A 16,677-nucleotide genomic window follows, 5' to 3' on the forward strand; every position below is an offset into this window, starting at 1 on the left:
TACGGTGTTGTGTTTGAAGGGTGCTTTATAAATATATACTGTGGTGTGTATTAGTAATTATGAGCGCGGAAATTACAGAAGTCGCAGTTATGCAAGTAGCAACGTACGTTACCTCTACTTTCCCTCTTCGCTTGGCGCGCACGTAGCGCCATCAGGTGGCGCCCACTAAAACTACTCCTTTCTCCTCCTCGCAATCTACACCACTGCCCCAGCAGAAAGCGTGCTACGGCAGCGCCTCCCGCTAGTAAATGGTGCACAGAAATATGAATTCAGAAGAGAAAATATTTTAGCATCGCAAAAATTATACGAAAGAAAAAAACTGTTCAAGCTGTCCTCAAATGGGTGTACAACACCTATTTATACTTATAAAACTCAATTAGCCCAACTGAAAGATTGTAAATAATGAGTGCAAGGCATAACTAATTTTGGGTGTTGAACTGTACCACTTCTTATAGGAGGGGTGTACGCATTAAGGTTGAGGCCTAATTGGGATATTTCTGCATAACATAAATCACTGTTGTTAATACCTATACTGTGCGCCTGGAGCAATTGGTATTGGAATAATTTGCGTGGTTCAAATATGTTACATTGATCAAATAGTTCCTGCGTATGTGAAGTAATATGGCGCGTTCGAAATGACACTCGCCACATTATTTTGTATTCTTACTAATTTGTCACTGTTTGTTTTGTCATTGTTTCCCAAATCAAACTACAGTACGTACGGTGTGGAAGAACAAGTCATTACAAATCAACATGACTATCCAAACTTAAGGTATTTGAAAACTCGTCATCAGTTACATTAAATTTATGGACTAGGTCTACAGTTTATGCTCCAAATATTAACTTTAGCGGATGTGCTATTTTGTATTTCCGGCTGTAAAGCACAGAGTTTGTCTTTGCAGTATTTATGTAAAGATTTTCATTAGTGTATCAAGAATTAAGACAAGATCTGCACATTTATTTTTTCAATGTCTGCCGTAGTCTTTCCTGCTATCAAGAGAGGTGTGTCATAGGCATAACAAACGACTGAAACATCATTGTGATTAAACGCATAATGCAAAATTACTATATGCTGCATTGAGGCAACACGCTTTAATAGTTTTATATTCGGATGAATAATTACCGACTGATACCGAATGGTGCGACACTCCAGTGTACAATGGTTAGTAGGGTTTCGTTTTTGAAAGCATCAGATGCCTTAAATAAATTCAGATATATTGCTGACCTTAGCATGTTATCTATGAAGATTTAGTATCAGAATTCTGTTTATTAACACAATTTCTTTTTGCTTTAGAAACGCACTTTCAGATGAACAGCCCTTTCTAAAGCGATGTTGAAAATAGTTCCATAAGATCTACCGCTATGGTGACAAGCTGTATGAAGTTTTTCAGTGGGTTTCAAAACAAACTGGCAAAAATTGAAATTGGACTATAGTGCGCTACAGAACTCACCAACTGCTGCCTTTTATTCAAAAAATTTGCAAAGTGGCTACCAAAGTTGGTACCAAGATGCGTTTCGATGAAGACACGGGCAAGAAATTTTTGAGCAGCTCGGCGAAACCGAATGCCTCTATTTAAAGGCGTTGGCTGTCGCGAAGCTGCAGTGCACCCTGCGACAAGTGCACACAATGTCAGGCAACGCCCGTGAAGCCCCACCAAAAGGACGACCGGTCAAATCCGCAGCCGAAGGCCTCAACATCACTGCAGCTATGAACTGCGCGCAGCCACCAACTTTAAGCAATGCAAGCGAGAAGCTCGCTTTGAGTCTCGCTCAACACGGTACGCTGAAGGTTACAGCCGACCAAGCGGCCAAGCAGAGTAAAGTAAGAGGAAAGCCAGCCTGGCTTGGATTTCCTATGATCATCTGTGTCCTAAAAAGCACAGAATTGAACTTGGCATATTTATTCACGAAACTATTTGGCACAAAACGACACCAGCAGTTAAGTGTGTGCAGGCTTATTGGGGCACGGTAAGTCCGAATATCGGGTGAACGCGTCTAGTCAAACCTTTTTTCTTGCGATACATGGCCATGGTGCAAAGCCAATTGACGAAAAATGTTCATCCTCGTTAAACTATGCTCGTTAATTTCTAAGAGTGTTAGGTCTACATAATTACGTTTCTAAAGGACGCATCTGTCTAAAAAGAAGGTCACTTGACCAGGACAGTTGCCACGCGACTACACTATATCGCACAGCACCAGTGGGCGCGTAGCGACTCAATTGACACCTATATTTTCGGTCCGTTATACCTATGTGGGCCAGTACAGTAGACATCGAAGTGGGACCCCCCTGGAACCAAAATTTGCATTAAATTTGCAGACCACACGTATAAAGCAGATTGTTCTAAGTGGTGTCAAATGACTTGGCGCGTTCCTGAGCATAAAATACTAATTGAGATGAAGTCCAAACTATGCGTAGAATTCCTACCGACGACCTTTCGGCCCCAAACCTTGCATTCCGAGGACCTTAAGACGGCGCTTACGGCGGAGCCGTTAATCTCAGAGGTCCGGATGGTATCATATGAGTCGTGTTGGGATAAAAACGTTTATAAACTTTATTAACTCGTATAACTTAGGAAATAAACCGGATATAGCAAAGGTGGCTATATAGCGCTCTACTAGTGCAAAATGCATGAGGCCGATGGCGCTGGTTACGTCTTAGAAGGTACCTCTACGGACATGAAACATCCGCGCATATTTGGATTTGGTCTCCTCCATGTTTTCTGAGCACACCGATGTAGACACTTCAAGCTCCCATAGCTGACGCTATTCAGTCGACCACTGAGGCAGTGTTTGCGGAGAATTGTTTTCGCTTCTAAATTCACTTCTTAGTTAGGATTCCCAGCTGTCACAAAAATTGGCACATTTGTAAAACCGACGAGGAGCATAAGGAATTTCGCCCTCACGCGCCGTAGACGATTTGGGGACACCGCAGAAAATTTCAACCATTCCTGACGCAGAGCCCATAACTTTGGTCGTGCTGATTCATGCCCTCTCCACTTCCGTCGTGCACGGTGGCTCTGGGGCAGAAAGAAGTGACCGGAGCTTTCTGCATTCCTCTCTCACTTGACCAACGCGAAACGAGCCTCGGCGGGTGGATCCGAGAGCGATTGTATTGTGGACATTCTGTGTGTGTGTGGGCGCCTGCCTTGGTGCGAAGAAACGAAGATATGCGCTGCGCTCTATATGTATATGAAGGGCGTTTACCGGCGATGGTCAGACTGTACCGTAATTTTAGCTTTGGATAAGCGCTCGCGCGAGACATCCGAGTCGACACTCTCTCCCAGCGACGGATTTGAGAAGGAGTGATTGCCAGCTTTCGGGACGTTCCCGTCGTGAGCCTCCAATCGTCGAACTGTCGCAGTACCCGGTGAACAAATTGCGATATGTTTTCTTTGACCATCTTCTGTGTTAGTGCGCTTTAGGTGCTAGAAAGCTCTTGTATTGTAACCTCTGTCGAGTTTCACTTGTCATACCTTCTTCTACTCTATACCCTTCTGGGCTCTCAATCCAGGTGCTCCAGCCAGTAACTATTTGGTGAACATAAAACGATTTGATTAGTTTTGATTGCGTGCATTGTTTTGTACATCGTTTTTTATGTGATCTTAGCAGTGATCAGAATTTCCTCTGTATCGTAACCTTGCTATATAAAGTTTGTGTTTTGGTCCACCTTTGACTCCGACCTAATCCCTGACTTGCGATCGGCGAAAGCTAGGCACCAAACGACCACCCATCTTTTGTCATTTGGTTGCTGAATTTTGGCTCAGCTTGCAACGCTGCGTCGCGGGCACCTCCTCTGTGACCAAAACTGCTACCCGCACACGCTCTAAGGGTGTCTGGCAGTGCACGCAACAAGTGCGCATTCGTGAGAGCAAAACTATAAAAAGAGAACGCAACGTAGTCGACGTTGCGTCAGAGTTTCGAAGTGCCACGATGATCAAGGGTTTGGGATATTTCACGTTATTGGCAAACGATGAATCCGTACAGCAAATAAGTACAGGTATTTTAAGAAGTTCTTGTGCAATATATACGCGACTTACCCTCTCTGAATAATTACTAATACCCACACGCCCTACCCGTAAATCCACATGAGCCATCACTTCTTTGAGACTTTGCAACAAATATTCATTCCCATGCAGAACAGCGGTGAATGAGCAGGTGCACGCCGCTTAAAGCAGAAATGAACTTACCGTCAAATGAAGTGGTGCCTATCTAGTTAAAGCATGAAAATATAAACGCAGACACTCTATTTAGAATTTATTGTGTTAGCAAACCTCATGTGCATAGAAGAATAGAAACAGGCATTTAACGGGAACCGGCTTTGAGTCCTTCCTTCTACTATCCCCGTACCCCTGCCGCAAAACAGGTAAGAAGCCTGGTACTAAAAAACAAGCTTCTGGAGTATATGCAACTAAGGTTCACAGAAAAGACAGCGATAACTGGATACCTTTCGAATGAATTGCTCGAAAGGTACAATAGTCGAACTTTTCTAAGCTCATTAACTCGTTCGCACGTGTCACAATCATTTGCCGCCAGATCATGGCCTCTTTATGTGTCTTCATAAATGCATGCTCAAAAAAAATAACAAATCAAGTCTGGCTGCTGGAGGACGCGCGCATATGAGTCTGCGTGCGCTCGAATGCCTTTCAAGGTTGGGCGGGAGCAGGCTTTCACCAGAAAAGTCCTGAGGGATTGGTTCTGAGTAGAAGAAAGGGCAGCAAGTGAGCCACTACGTGGTGCAAACCTCGACCGCCCCGACCTGGAGGAGGAGCGAAAAAAGAAGAAAGAGGTGCTGAACTGCAGGGCTCAAACATATTTCTTAAAACCTGTGAAGCTTATATGGGCACCGTAAGTGCTGGCAGGTGGCCAGCTGGCTGCTCAGCGTTTTCTCTTTCACATACGATAGAAAAGCCTGTGGTAGACAACCTTGTGTTGTGGTAGGTTTCCATCGGGCTTGAAACGGAGAAATAAAGCAGCGAGGCTCTAAGGACCCAGAACTTCCTGCAGCAGAATACAATGCAAATAGTAGTCTGAACCGGTATTGTGTTCCACAAGCTCGTAAAAAAGACGCTACATTGTTTGCCTGAAAAGTCAAAGCACCAATACGTCAGATGCAAGCGAAATCTGACTGAGCGATGATGTTTCTCAAATAATTCACTAAAGCTTTACGTTTCTGTTTCGCAAGTGTTTCTGCTCATCCATGTTTTTTTGTGCTCATAGAAAGCATAGTACGTGGAGGAACCCAGTTAGGCTATTCAGCCAGAAAATATTTGTCGATAAAAGCGCGCACGGTACCGAGCTGCTGCCCCCCGTCTCAAAGTAGGAACCTTAAAGTGTGAGTTTTCCATTTAACATTGCTATAACTTCTTGTCATTATATTACACGGCTTCAGATTTTTCTTTCCACCGGACTTCAGCAGCAATGACATAGATTTAGTCATTGAGGCTTTGTTCATTTAGCTACTTTCCTCGAATCAATTATTTAGTTCTAAGGTTGGAAACGCAGCTTCATTCTTTTTTTCATGCCAATGTCACTTAACTATTATATTGTAAAGCGAGACTTGTGAGACTCAGGCAGCAATTTTATCTAAAAACTGCTCTAAGAAGCAATAAGTATGAAAAAATAATGTACGAGAAAAACAAAGGTCGGTAACAGGGTTTATGAGCCGCCTCAATCTGGTAGGAAGTTGTACATTACACAACAAAATAAAATCGCTGAACTACTAGAGCGTATATTTTCAAAACATTTGTTGAAGTGTGGAGCACTAGATTCAGGTAAGGAGAAAACGTGGCAAGCCGCTAATACGAGTGAAAAGCCACGGGCTATACTTGCGTGGCGACACACTCTGCACATATTTCCGCGCAGCCTCCGCATTGTTGTCATCCAGCCCAGCGTAACACGGCTACTTGCTGGACTGCATTCCCGATAAAACACAGCGCCACTGCTTCGTCACCCGAAGCATGCGTCACCGACGGTGGCTACAAAAACAGGCTGCCCGGCTGAGAAGAGCGCTTTCTACCTTCCCCTATGAGACGAGCGTAGGGTCGGTATGCGCCTCCGCTACCATGGGCAATCGAATCGAATTAACATTTGTTACGTTTTTATGTGGTGGTTCGCCCTTCAGCAGAAACAACATCCCACACTTGTTTAAAAGTCAAAATTAGGGATTTATTCACTACCTATCTGCCCGGACTGCACATAACTATTTTCTTAGTATCGTTCAATATAACATGAAATAACCAACGCAATGTTGTGTACCTAAGGTGGTCTGTTAGTAAAGCACGTACGAGCTGTTGACTGGGGGCAGTCTAGTAAGTGTTTCTTTTTTGAGGGAACATTTGGCCCGGCGGACGGAGCGAGCAGGCTATATTCCGGAAATTACGGATATATTCAATTTACGCACGAAAGGAACAGAAGGGGTTTTAGACAGGACATCTGCAGTAACATTTTGTTTTTAGTGCCATAGCATATTCGCATGAAACATGTTCTGGCGAAGCAGTGACATCAGAGTTAAATTACAGGGGAGCAGGAAATGTTTCAACTAAGAAAATCAAGTCAGCGTCGTGTCTACAGATTTCTCGGCAGATTTCTACAGATTACAGTCTACAGATTTATGCGTCTCTATCTCACTGGCCGTCATATAATCTCAGCCCAGAAAGAGACATGTAGACAGGAAATGCGGTATATTTCTTCAGCTCATTGTTATTCACGCTTTTCTTTTTGAAGTCGCTGTGACGTCTTATTAAGCACCATGCTCAAACGCAAGTATATTTAAATCAAAGAGTTAGTAAAGCTTTACCTTCTTTCTGCTATGTATGAATCAATATGTGGTATTAACGTGCGACTGTTAGAAAAATTATAATGGAATTTTTTTCATGCTGTTTTGACCAACAGCCGAAAGAGTACTGTGACATCAAAAAGAGGTTATATATCACATGAGGCATACAAAAACTTCAATATGATGACTATTCGATTACTTTAATTCACTAAAGTCTTGAAGCTAGCCTTCCTCAAAAGTCGGGATGATATAGAATGTAGAAGCGCCGATTATATTGCAGCTTTCATTCCTCGCGTGACCTATAACCTCCCTTCGACGTTATGTCTCTGTATGGATGTCGAAACCGAAACTCAGGCAGCACGAGAAAGAAATAATGTTATAAATTATTTTGCTCTCGCCGGAGAATACGACGCTGTGCGCCATGTATAAAAATGTTTTACGTCTCAATACAAAGAAAAAACCACGTGCCCAAAAGTAAGTGTCTATACTCCTTTAAGGTTCATCCTCATGCCTCCCCACACGTTGTAGTGAGCATTAAAGACACCTGTAATTATCCATGAACCGGATCTGACTGTCCTCAGATAATTCAGTATTTCTGCATCTAAGCGCCTTCATGGTGCCATGTACAGAGCGACCGGCGTAAACGTGAGGGCGTGACTCTTCAGTGTCAAACGCGCTTAGAGTGGTTGTTCGGCGGAACCGAATTTAACATATACGTAAGTCCACGCCGGATGTAGACGACGACATTGCAGATGCTAGTGCGTCCAGATATCTCGCTCGTAACCGGACATTTGAAAGCCGTTTGGCACCTGTGGGTCACAAACGAACACGATGGGAAAGTCATTTTCGTATACATAGGCCGAAGATCTGAAATCCGGGACTGGAGTCGGTGGATATTTCATTAAAAATAAGGGAATGCTTGAGTTTTTTTTTTGCAAAGTTAATTCTATAGAAGTCATAGTGCCTTCCACTCAAGGCCTGCAGGAAATGGAGTTAGCGCGTCCAACACTTATAGCGCATTATGTTCTACTGGCGCGCGCAGGTAGCCCATAATGCGTGCAAGTGCCGGCAGGCAACGGCGCGCGCGGGTGGAACAGCGCGCATGGGATTCATTACGAACTTCACGAACTGATCGAACGAGTGAACAAAGTGCCCGCGTGGCAGCGAAACTGCTCTCGGTGAGCGCGTGCTTCGGGTTGGTGCTGCTGGAACCGCTGACTCACTGTGAACGCTGTTCTACGCTTTGTGCTTTGTGACGTGCTGCGTTTTGTGCTTTGTGCCCGAAAAACTCATTCCAGGACACACCGCACAGTCACCACCTGCTCCGCCAGCACCTGTTATATGCGCCGGCATGCCACGGCAGCGGGACCCAGCTGTCTTCAGCGGCACCGGCAACAATGATGTCGAGGGCTGGTTGGTGTCCTACGAGAAGGTAAGCACGCCCAAACACTGGGACGACACAATGAAGCTAAATAACGTCATCTTCAACTTCGCTGAAGTCGCCAAGCTCTGGTTCCGCAACCATGAAGCTGACATCACCACCTGGTCAGCTTTGAAGACGAATTTCCCCGAGGTATCTGGCCATCCAGGTCTGCGCAAGCTGCGCGCTGAAGAGACTTAGATGAGCGGGCGCAGCATCCGGGTGAGACGTTCACTAACTACGTGGAAAACGTGGTGGACATGTGCATGCGCGTCAACTCTCAAATGTCTGAAGCCGCTAAGATCGGGCACATTATGAAAGGTATCGACGAGGACGCCTTTCAACTTCTTGCCAGGGATCCGGACACCGCTGCCTCCGTCGTCAGCTTGTGACATATCTACGAGGAGCTCCGCAAGCAACGCGTCCTCTCTCGTCGTTCCATGCGACAAGCCGAGCTACCATCCGCTGATGCCGCGGTCGCAGAAGTGCTGCAGTTGATGCAGTAAATAAACCGGCTCATCTGTGAAGAAGCAGCTCATCAACTCGCGCTCGTGCATGGGGCTCCAGCTCTGCCACCAGAACTTCCTCCGGCCATTCAGCAGACCATCCAGGCACATGTCGCGGATGCCGTGCAGATCGCAGATGCCGTGCCACCCATCCCTCAGCAGGCAGCGGCTTCCCCGCTTATCTACCCCGTCCTCTCCCGCCAGGCTCCTCATTCCTCGGGCAATTTCTCCGAATCCACTGCAGCTCCGCCGCCTTTGGCACCGCGACCTGTTCGGACGTATCGGGCTCCCACACCCCCATCGTTGCCGCACATGGCACCGGCGCGCCCTCCCTACGGTCGCCCAAGGCGCACTCGCGACAATAGGATCATTTGTTTTGCCTGTGGCATTGCCAGTCATCTCGCTCGCTATTGCAGCAATCCGACCTATCCGCCTATTGACGTAATGACGGCATCTGCATACGGATCTTACACGCAGCGCTGCCGCATGCAGCCTAGTGAGCCGCCATCATCGTTCACAACTGAAAGCCAATCTGCAACGCCATGCCGCTCCTCTTCTTCGCGGTGCCGTTCCATCTCCCCGATGCGCCAACGTGCCAGCCCCAAAGAAGCGGAAAACTAGTGATCGCAGTTCCTGAAGCAAGACCTGCGCCCTCTGCGAACTTTAGAAGGCCCTGACGTCCCCCCTTCCCTCCCACATCGTTGATATGGTCCTAGACGATGTTGCGACGTGTGGCCTGATTGACACCGGAACAGCTGTATCAGTTATGGACGCAAAATTTTGCCCGCGCATCAGGAAAGTTCTGACGCCATTTTCTGGAATTTTTCTTCGATCTGCTGACGCCCAGAATTCAGCCGCTCGTCGCTTGCTCTGCAGCAAGACGTCATCTACACAATTGAGTTCGCGGTACTCTCCTCCTGCTAGCCTACCGTCATTCTTGGTACGGACTTTGTCAGAGAACTGTGCTGTCGTCGACTGTGCTCGTGCTGAAGGCACCCTCTCTGTCCTACCCGACGACCCCACAGCCGAAACTCCTGAATATCCGGATAAATTTCTTTATCACGATCTCGAACTTCCTGCTTCCTCATCTGCTGTAGTTTTCCTGTTGTGTTTCTATCCAGCTGACCTACCCGACCCACCTGTACTCTTTACTCAAGCAGAGTTGTTCGTTCGCCACAGGAACCTACCGCTTTCCTTCGCTGTCCTCACGGTCACCTCCGAAACAAGAACTGTGGTGGGAGGTCCATATTTAATTGGAGTCTCAGTAGCCGCGGCTGGTGAGCCGGCGGAGCGGGCTGTTGACGTCGCTGGCCAGGCCGGTTGCTGAAAGTGTTCTCTGTTGCAGGATTGAGAGCTTCTGATCTGCGCAGGGCAGGTCACGCCAAATTCTTCTTCATCAGCACTGCTGGCGATGCCAGCGCCGCCACAGATGCTCCCCGCTTCCCCATAGCGCGGTGCGTGATAAAGGAAAAAAACAGTATGTACAAGTTTGTACAGGTTGGTCAATTCCAGGACACAGGCTCGTGAAGGCTGCCGGGCGGGTAAAATAAACTCAGGCAGTCGAGCCTGGATGCGGCGCAAAGGGCGAGGGGAGCCAAAAGGTGAGGAGGATCACGTAAGGAACAGGCCGAAGATGTCGAGGAATTGGAGGCAAGCTAGGCGTTCTGCAGTCGGAAGGTGAACTGGTGGGGCCGCCAGTTGGGTTGGAGCGGTCCGAAAATTGTCATTGCAGAAATGCACCTGCGGCGGCAGTTACGGGCGATACGTGCTTTGCGCTGGACCAGTGGGCGCAGACGAAGGGATGGCGTGCGGAAGCCGGCGCCTTAGAACAGCAAGACATGTCTCAGTCGCTGGCGACGGTGAAACAACCGCACACGACACTGCGCATGAGGTCTGGTTTCCGGGACTCGGGCTGCCAAGTAGGGAAGTGGTCGAAGTGGTTGACGAAGGAGCGGCTTTATGCAAACATGAGCTCACTGTGGCAGTGAGACGGGTGGCTGGAGGCACAAGAAGCAAGTCCGGTGTTAGCTTGTCGAAATGGGAACGATACAGTTAGGCTGTTTTGTATGTCGCGGAGGCACAGGCACTGCTGAAGGTGCCAGGTGGGCAGGGATGTGCGGCATGCATTGCGGGAGGCGCGTCAGGCGAAACAAGGCCCTAGATGGCTTGCATGCGGGCCCCGCGAGAGGAAGGACAATTGTGCTCACTGTGGTTGGACTTGAGAGAGCAGGCGAACGTGGGACTTGAAGAGAGTCCGGACCCGGGTGGAGAGAGGGTGCTACCGGTGATGGCTCAAGGGCAGGCGCCAAAGGTGGGAAGCACGGCTGGACAGGAGGTGCCGTTGAACGGTTGATCACAGCTGGATGGCCGTCCATGGGGGCCGGTGAAGCAAACTTGAGAGAGACAGGGGTGTACTTTGAGGCAGCTGGTCGAGAAGGCTGGCAAGAGATTAGCGTACCCTCGCGTGGCACTTGCCGAACTGTGGGTGGCGGTCCAGACGATGGAAACAATAGTGGAGAGACCGGTTTGGGGAGGAGCGCCGACGGAGGAGCGGGCGGAGGGAAAGCCGGAACAGCGCGGTTCGAGAATGTGGCCAGGTGTGAGTTTGGTGTCGGCGCAGCTTCTGAGTCCGGAACAGGAGCGCAGAGAGCCGGCGGGAACTCCAATCCAAAATATGCCATCAGGCCCTTCTTGAAATCGGCGTATATGTCGGGGTCAGGAGGCGGCAACCGCGCTGTGACAGGAGACCGGATGGGATTTCGCGGCTGGCGGGCTGATAGCGCAGCAGCTGGCTGGGCATGTTGTTGACATGAAAGTGCGAGCCAAGCAGCGCCAGTAACAAAACGGAGTCCCTGGCATAAAAAGCGTGCAGTCCGGCAGCCGAGTAATGAAGGAGCGCTGATAATGCTGAAGGAGCTCACCGGATGCGGTGGTAGGCGCGTAACTGGCGATGAAATGCTGACGAAAGCCGGGCGCGAACAGCGGGCGTGCAGCGGCAAGGCGAAGTGTAGGGACAGGACGGGCAGGAGCGCAGACCCGGTGGGAGCGGCGTTGCGTGCGTCGGGGCAGTCGTCCGGTGTCACCAGATGTGGTGGGAGTCCACATTAATTAAAGTCTGGGTAGACGCGGCTGGTGAGCCGGCGGAACGTGCTGTTGACGTCGCTGGACACGCCGGTTGATGAAAGCGCTCTGTGTTACACGAGCGAGAGCTGTTGTTGTTAGCCTATCAAAAGATGGCACGTACCGACATTGGGGGATCGGCCAAGAATCGGGTGGCTATTCACCTGAACGCAGTCAATAAAAAGGAAAAGCACGTGGGAGCGCAACATCGGTGAATTCTTCATGAACAGAAAAGGGATGAAAGTTTTGATTTCAAAATTGCGAGAGCTTCTGGTCTCCGCGAGGCAGGTCACGCCAACTCATCTTCATCAGCGCCGCTGGCGATGCCAGCGCCGCTACACAACCATGCTCATCAGAAGTCATCTACCCTGTCCTGTGACTTTGCTTCGTGTTGAAGGCATTGAATACGTAGCGTCGGTTGAACTACAAGTCGTCGACGACATTGAAGCCGCTCGTACACTATCGCTGGATGCTCTCACCCCGGCCCACTTGTCACACCACCCACCCTCTGATGTCCTGTACAGTGCTATTGATCGAGACCTTCATTCGACGTGCCGTAACCAGCTGTTCGCCTTTTTGTGCGTTTTTGGTTCATCATTTCATTCGTGCCAAACTCCACTCGGCCGTGTTTCAGCTGTCACACATGCCATTGATACTGGCACCCATCCTCCTCTGCGCCAGCGACCATATCGTGTGTCAGCTCCGGAGCGTCACGTCATCACCGAACAAAAGGACATGTTATAGCGTGGGACTATACCACCCTCGAAGAGCCCATGGTCTTCCCCGGTCGTGCTCGTTCGAAAGAAATACGGCTCTATCGGATTCTGCGTGGATTACAGACGGCTGAAAACTAATTCGGAAAGGCGTCTATCCTCGGCCACGCATAGATGACGCCCTCGATTGCTTACACGGAGCACAATTTTTTTCTACACTTTATCTGAGATTGGAAATTCACAAATACCCATGGCCAAAGGTGACTGCGAAAAAACAGCATTCGTCACGCCTGATGGGTTGCAAGAGTTTAACGTAATGCCATTTGCGTTTTGCAATGCCCGTGCTACATTGTAAAGAATGATGGATAATGGCTTGCGTGGCCTACGCTGGAGGACGTGTCTGTGCTACTTTGTTGACGTCGTCGTATTTGCGGCCGACTGCTCGACACATCTGACACGTCTGCGCCAAGTGCTTACTTCCCTCACCACAGTAGAGCCACAATTAAATTTTAAAAAATGCCATTTCTGAGCTCGCCAACAGACTGTCCTCGGTCATGTATCTAATTTCGGCATTCTTCCGGATTTCGCAAAACTTCAAGCGGTCGCCGAGTTTCCGAAGCCATCCCCGTCCAAGGAACTGCGATGATTCATCCGCTTATGCTCATATCTTCGGCGCTTCATCCGAAATTTCGCCACCATCATTTGACCTTTGACGCGACTTGAAGTCCTAAATTCCTTGTCGTCATGGTCATCGAAATTTGATGACGCTTTCGCTACGCTGCGCCGGCTCCTTACATCACCTTCCAAACTTCAACATTACGACCCGAACGCTCCAACCGAGATCGACACGGATGACAGTGGCATCGGCATTGGTGTTGCGCTTGAACAACGGAAGCCTGGATTTCATGAATATGTTGTCGCCTATGACAGCCGCACGATGTCTAAACCCGAGATTAATTAATCCGATTCCGAAAAAGAATGGCCATTTTGTGGGTAATAACGAAATTTCCACCATTCCTCTACAGCCGCCCGTTTGATGTACTCACCGATCACCATGCTTTATGCTGGCTGTCGTCCTTGAAGGATCCATCCGGCCGACTTGGTCGCTCGGCACTGCGACTTGAGGAATACGACATTGGAATCATCTACCGTTCCGGACGCACGCAAGCACTCTGACGTCGACGCCTTCTCCTGGTCACCGCTACTTCCTGACGATGCGACTCTCTCTAGCATTGACCCCGTGCTCTCTTGTTTACGCCCTCCGAACATGTTTCTGGAGCAGCGTAAAGACAACTGGATAACCTTTCTCGTGCACCTCCTTTCCCGCTGTCAAGACAGACACCTAACTCTACGAAACGGTTTTCTCTAAAACCGGAATGACATGCCAGATGGTCGAATATGGGTGCTTGTCAAGCCTCGCCACTTACGCGCTGAAGTCTGCGCTTCTTTTCATGTCTAACCCTCAGAACGCTCATGCTGGTATCTTAAAAACAAACACGCGGCTTCGGCACAGGTACTTGGCGCGGCATTTAAACATTTCTACAAAAGTACATCCACTCATGCCTTGACTTTCAACGCCCCAACTCACCAACACAGCGCATTTCCGGCCCATTGCAGCCTTTACCTTCTTTACCTTGCCCTGCCCGTCCGTTTGATTATTTGGGCATTGACCATTATGGGCCTCTGCCGCCTTCAACATCTGGTCACTGGTGGATTGTCGTCACCATAAACCATCTTGTGCGCTATATCGAGACATCCGCTCTTTCGGCGGCTACAGCCAGAGAAGTAGCTTTATTCATTCTTCGTCAGCTCGTCCTTCGCCACGGGGCTCCCCGCGAGCTTCTTAGCGGTCGCGGCCACGTGTTCTTATCAGATGTTGTATAGGCGCTCCTACAAGAGTGCCGCGTAGTTCACATAACAAGCACGAAGTACCACCCTCAGACGAACGGGCTGACCGAAAGGTTTAATCGAAAGCTTATTGACATGCTCACGATGTATGTCACTGTTGTAGCAATAAACATACACTCACCAAAAGTTTCGACGAATAAAGCAACACGACGTTTCCGGGCCCGTACGGGTCCCTTCATCACATAGAGAGCCACATGGAAGGACGGTGGCTTAAATACGGTTACAATTGCCTCATATACGATTGTTGACCTCTGGAAGATTTCTACGTGTCCTGTTAAGAGCATGATTTGTGTTATGTATATGTAAAGTTATAAAAGAAGGCGCGATGATAACTTTTTCTCTGTGGGATTGACTGATGCTTCGTCCAAATCGATGGTGTGTCCCGTTGATGCGGTGTGTCCCGCCAAAATCGTTAGATGTAGAAGCAGCCGTTCGTGACGTCATTCTGATGTTACCTTAACCTGCGTATGAAGTTTCCGGTTTCGCCAACGTAAACGGCGTTACAAAATTGACACGGTATCTTGTATACCACACCCGGGTACCTTGAGAGATCTAGATCTTTTACCCGGACCAGCTGTTAATTAAACTTGCTGGTAGGCACATGAGAAATGTGCAATTCATAGCCTTTGAAAACGCGCGAAAGTGCTTCGCTTACCCCGAAAGCATAAGGAATGCTCGCTCGCTTGGCTTCTTCGTTTTTATGCTCTTGGCCAGGACGGGAGGCGTGAGAGGAGAGCTCTTGGCTTTTCATTAGCTGCTGAGGATATCTATTGTTTTTTATGTCTTGCTTCACTTTGTCAATTTCGCAGCGGAGTTTTTCTTGACTCGAGCATAGGGTAAAATCACGAATAAAAAGCGATTTGGTGACCGACCGCTTGTGACCGTGGTCATCTGCTGTGCACGCCTGGTTCGCACCACATGGTTGTGCTCCTGGCACCAGACCAAAGCTGAGCTCTCTGCTCAACGCAGCCCCTTTCCGTACCTCGACCAGAAGACCCTACGTAATGACAGCGGCGTGAGACCGAGGGCTCTCGGTAGTCCAGTGGCCATTAAATCATCCCTTGTCTACCACTCATCGCGTCTCATTCTTCGGCTGGCCACCACATAATATTTGGTGTGAGCTGCTGGGCTACCGTCATCGCCATTCGGGTCCCAGAACTTCGGAGTCCTGCGTCTGCCATGGTCATCGTCCGTGTGCGCCTTGTTCGCACCACCTAGTTGTGCTCGAGCCCGTAAGACCAAAGCTGGCCTCGCCGCTCACCCGTCCCGTCCCTGCCTCTACCAGAAGACAATACGTACTGACAGTGGCTCGAGACGGAGAGCTTGCGGTAGTCCAGGGGCCAATAAATCATCTCTTGTCCATCGTTCATCGCACCTCATTCTTCGGCTGCCCGCTACGTAACTGTTGATGTGACGTGCTGGGGTACCGTCATCGCCATCCCATTCCCAGGGCGTCGGCGTCCTGCGCCTGCCGTGGTTATGAGCCGTGTGTGCCTTGTTCGCACCACCTGGTTGTGCTCCAGCCCGCCAGTTCAAAGCTGCCTTCGCCACTCAACCCATCCCCGTCCACTGCCTCGGCTAGAAGACACTACGTAATGATAGTGGCGCGAAACTGAGGGCTCGCGCAAGTCCAGACGCCAATAAAACATCTCTTGCCCATCGTTCATCGCACCTCATTCTTCGGCTGGCCGCCACGGTACATTTGATGTGAGGTGCCGGGGTACCGCCATCGCTGTCCTGGCCCCAGAGCTTCGGCGTTTTCTGTCTGCCGTCGTCATGGGCCCTGCATGCCTGGTTCGCACCACGTGGCTTTGCTCCAGCCCGCCAGTTCAAAGCTGACCTCGGCGCTCACCCCAGCGCCGTCCCCTGCTTCCACCTGAAGACACTACCTTAAGACAATGACACGGTCTAGCGGCCTTTAAACATCTCTTTTTCATCGTTAATCGTGCGTCATTCTTAGTATGGCCGCCACGTAACATTTGTTGTGAGGTGCTGGGTCCCATCATCGCTATCCTGGTCCCAGAATTTCGGAGTCCTGCGTCTGCCGTGGTCATCGGCCGTGTGCGCCTCGTTCGCCCCACAAGGCTGTGCAACAACCCACAAGACCAAAGCTCACATCACCGCTCTCCCGAATCCCGTCCCCTGCCTCGACCAGAAGACCCTACGTAACGACAGCGTCACAGGACGGAATGTTCGCGCTAGTCCAGCGGCCAATAAATCACCTCTTGTCTATCA

This window comes from Amblyomma americanum, chromosome 5 (genome assembly GCF_052857255.1).
Source record: "Amblyomma americanum isolate KBUSLIRL-KWMA chromosome 5, ASM5285725v1, whole genome shotgun sequence".
In the NCBI taxonomy this organism is placed as follows: domain Eukaryota; kingdom Metazoa; phylum Arthropoda; class Arachnida; order Ixodida; family Ixodidae; genus Amblyomma; species Amblyomma americanum.